Source organism: Myotis myotis, unplaced genomic scaffold (assembly GCF_014108235.1).
Source record: "Myotis myotis isolate mMyoMyo1 unplaced genomic scaffold, mMyoMyo1.p scaffold_m19_p_9, whole genome shotgun sequence".
NCBI classification, from domain to species: domain Eukaryota; kingdom Metazoa; phylum Chordata; class Mammalia; order Chiroptera; family Vespertilionidae; genus Myotis; species Myotis myotis.
Genome location: NW_023416401.1, coordinates 50,660,836 through 50,665,314, shown reverse-complemented (window position 1 = coordinate 50,665,314; position 4,479 = coordinate 50,660,836). Strand labels below are relative to the sequence as shown.

The following is a 4,479-nucleotide window of genomic DNA, read 5'->3' as shown; positions in this document are numbered from 1 at the left end:
GCATTAGAGTGTGCAGAATCTTAATGTTATATACCATGCAAGTGGGATGCTTCATTAGCCTTGGCCTGTGACCTTGGGTGAGAAGCAAGTCAGAGAGGAAAGGACTATATGCACTTGCTCAATCAGGTATTGGTTAAGCACTGCCAGGTGCCAGCTAGATGCTGCCAGATTTTCTAGAATAAAACCAAGTCACGGCCTCTACAAGGACAGGATCTTGTGTACAAGACAATATTTATGTTCATTCCTCTTGACCACTAGACAGTAAGGCACAAATTACTAAAAGTTTTATTGGTCAAGTGACTGAACCCAGGATGACAGGCAGGAACTCCTTGCAGCCGTTGATACGGTCTTTCTTTCCTCCCTTCCACCCCCTTCCCTGAGAGGAGAGCACAAATGTATCCCCCACAACCACAGATTATGCAGTCAAGTTTCCCACATGTGGGGAGTCGCAGGGGTCAGCACATCCAAGGGCAATGGATAAGCCTCGCTCTAGGAAAACTATCTTCATAATCATGGCTTCTCCCTGGCCAGGTAAGTATGATGAAGTCTTTCTTTATTAGACATATTTTTAGGTAATTATTAGCATCAAATTAGCCAATTCTCTGACACCCCACAAAAACATTTCCAACTAGCATCCTGCTCATAGAGAAAGGAAATAGTTTGAAAACCCAGTCAGGGATATGCAAACAAGAATGACAAGAAATGCATGGAGTTCTGGGTACTACTATGGCAGGTTTTATGGACTGGAATTCCCAAACCACTCCCAACCCAATCCCCCACTTTCCTCTACTATAGAGACTAGAAAGACACAATATTTTATTTCCTAGGCTCAATTGTGGCTAAAAGTGGTTATGCAACATAGTAGTAGCCAATAAATAAAAGAGAAACTGGGCAGAGTTTTCAGGGAAGGCTTTTAAAGGGACAGATTCAACTAGTACAGCTCCTTATCCCATTGTCCTTCAGCCTTCTTCCTCACTCCTTCCCTTTCCTAAAACAGGTATGATACTAGGGGTTCAGCAGCCCTCTGGAGACCACAAAAATGAAAGCCACTTGCTAAGGATAGAGAGGAGAAAGATAAACAGACTGGGCCCTTGATGACATTTGGAATTGCTTTTACTTGTCCCTCATCATCTACTCCCTGAGATTTTGTTGCATGTAGCAGATAAACCCCTTACTTAAGTAATCCTGTCAGTTACTTGCAGCTAAGTGCAACCCTAATGGATAAAGACATTTAGTGGCATGTGGCAAATAAACCCCTTACTTGAGTAAGTCCTGTCAGTTAGGTGTTCAGTTACTTGCAGCTAAATGCAATCCTACTAGGTACACTTGACTCTGAGCAGTCAATTATGCTAGCTCAGCTCTGTTCTTCTGCCATTTATTCTACTGACTGGTGCTTGTGATGTTACTACTGCTGTGATATTAGACCAAAAAAAAGGCTGTCTTTCGACAAACTTCCTGAAAATAGTGAATCGCAATGATTATTCCAACTTAGTTTGCTCTTAAATTCTAAAACCTCCATTGTTACCATTTCTTAACTTGCTGAGATAGAGTTTGTGATTTTTCTGGGTTAATTCTAAACCTCCTTTTCTTCCTAATACTCCACATCACTTTTGTAAAGAAAGCTTTTACAGTTTCCCCTGGAGACAGGCATAGGGGCCAATTCCATCTCCTCTTTCAATTATAAAGCTTAGGTATATTTAAAGACTACCTTCTACACAGAACTCTTTCCATAGGCAATAGTTTTCATTCGGAAGTCTTATAATGCACTCCACAACTTAGTTGAAGGACAACAGCTCCTGCTAAGGGCCCATAAATATTTGATGGTCCAATCTTAACTTTTCCTAAAGATAAAACCACTTTGTACAGTATCAAATGGTCCCTGAGGACTCTTCTGTTAGAATTGTTGGCTCTAGTCACTTTACTTATCATTTGTGGCATCCCACCTTCCCTTGAGGACCCCAACATCAATCAATAAGAAGCAATTTGTCAAATGTACACCATGCAGCTTATTTGTAATTATCTTGAAACCAGTGTCCATATGCTACGCGCGTGGAAATGACTGAGAAGCACCGTGGCTTAAGGCTGTAATGTCACCTCAGAGAGAAGGTAGACATTGCCCTGCGCTGCCCCCACCTCTCTAGAAATCACATCAGCAAACAGAAAGAGTAATAATAGCTAACAGGTATATCGTACTACCATATGCCAGGCTGTTTTGAGTACTTTAAATATAATAACTAATGTAAGGTAGGTACTATTATTATCCTTGTTATACAAATGAAGAAACTGAGATACAGAAAAGCACAGATACTAAAGGATAGAGCTGAAATCTGAAAGCAGGCAGAGAGTTCCAACATGCAAGTTTATATTTTACTGCCTGTGGTGGACAGATTCTAAGATGGGCCCCCATAGTCCTTGCCTCCTGGTGTTCATGTCCTTGTGTAACCCGTTCCCCATGAATATGGACTGGTCCTATGACTTGATTTAGCCACTAGAACATGGCAAAGGTGACAGAATGTTGCTTCCAGGATTGTATCACATTTGGAACTAAGAATAGCTCTGGCCAACTACCAGCAAGGAATAGAGGCCCTCAGTCCAACAACCTTCCAGGAACTGAATTCTGCTGACACTACTTGAGAAAACTACTGGAAGAGAGCAGGTCAGTAAAGAGATATACTTCATTCCTTTTGAAACAACTTGCAACATCTTAAATAGTTTCTAAAAGATTTACTTTTAAGAATTATATGATTGTTGCTGTCTTGCAATATTATGTACAATCAGTGAGCATTTGGGATCTAAGAGATAAGAAAAGACTGACAACCCTGGATAAGGGAGAAACTTAGGAATAAGTAACCCAGACCCAGAAAGGTGTTGGCTGGGGCAGAAGCAAGCATCTGAAAGTAGACCATCAGGTGGAAGTGTGGGGTTAATGGGTCAGGCAGGCTGGATGAATGAAGTCACTGGTTCAGCATCTAGGGAGAAAGTCATTGGCTGGGGACAGGAAGACAGAGTATGCAACAAAGGAACAAACTGATCAGAATCACTGAATAATAAGCCCCCACACACCAGCAGAAGCAAAGGCCTTGATGACTACAAGCTCCCCTTGGCCTCACCTTAGTCCATGGAATGCACCTCAGGCCATATCAGGGACCGGTCCTCAAGTAAGGCTGGCTGAGAGTCTGATGGGAAAGAGGAATGAGAGCCCCTTACTGGAGAAGAGGTGATGGGACAGAAAGAAAGAGGGCTATTAATATTTTGCCCATTGGCTCTGCTGTATCGCATGTGACTCACATGATGATCTTTATGGGCAGTTCTTCCCCAGAAAACATAGGGTAGGAGTGGAAGAACCAATCATAGATTCCGAGTGCTGGAATGAATCTGGAGGTCATCTCAGCACATCATCGCAGTTGACAGACTATGAGAAAACTGAAACCTACAGAGGTTGGTAACACGCCCAAGCTCACAAAGCTAGTTAGTGGCAGTCTCAGCCGGGAAAGCCTTCCTCGATGCCGCCCTTGCCTATTAATCAATGGGGATTTGAGAGCCTGAGCACTCAGCTCTCTGCAGACAAGTGACACTGTGTCGTTAAGTGCTAAATTGCATGGACAGGCTGTAGTGCTGGAGGACTTCAGAAGATAAATGAAAGAGTGCTGGGGTAATTAGAGAAGACTCGGGGAGAAGGCTCAACGCAAGCCGGGCCATGAAGAATGACGAGCAGCCATGTATTTTTCTAAGCAAGTCCACATTTAATCAGAATCTCTAACCTCCTCCTCATCAAGACAAGGACCTTCAGCACTTTAGCTTCTACCCAAACTCCCCCCACTTCTCACATCCATATGTTTGGCTTTTACAGTATGTACATAAGTTTTAAAATACAGGAAAAATTACCTTATTATTTCGACAGTCAATCCAATGTGTTTTAACAATGGAGTCAGCATTGCTTCTTCCTGAGGGACATAGCATTCAGGGATTCTTTCAGGCAGGGTCTCCGAGAGTTAACATTCCCAGCCCTGTGTGTCTGCCAGGGTCTATTTTCCCCTCACCCCTGCATGATGCTTTACCTGGGGAAGGACTCCTAGCATTTATTCTTAGACCTGAATAGGCTGCCGTAGATCTCATGGCCACTCTTTTGTGGGTAGTGGGTCTTTTCTTGCTGCCTGCCTGAAAGATTTTTCTCTTTGTTCTCTATGTTCGGCAGTTTTATTATAACTATTATATCTTCACTTGGCTTGTTCCTCACTTCATTCAGGTCTCTGCCACCTCTTCAGAAAGACTTTCTTCAACCCTTCTCTAAAACAGTTCCTCTGAAAATATTTTACTCCGATTTACTTGTCCTTCAAAGCACTTATATACACATGAATTTATATACATATATAATGTGTGCATGTATTATGTTGCATATGTGCTCCCCCACTGAATACCCCTAGAACAGTGTCTGACAGTAAATTCCTTAATAAGTAGCTGCTGATAAATTATTGATTA

The 4,479-nt window shown here is 42.4% G+C and overlaps 1 non-coding gene across 1 annotated transcript; it reads right to left on the bottom strand.

The window, feature by feature from the left end:
* Nucleotides 1–378: 378 nt before the first annotated feature.
* LOC118663865 lies at nucleotides 379–539 on the bottom strand. The gene has a single exon (XR_004970169.1). It is a non-coding gene; the product is annotated as a U1 spliceosomal RNA (small nuclear RNA).
* Between the last annotated feature and the right edge of the window lie 3,940 nt (nucleotides 540–4,479).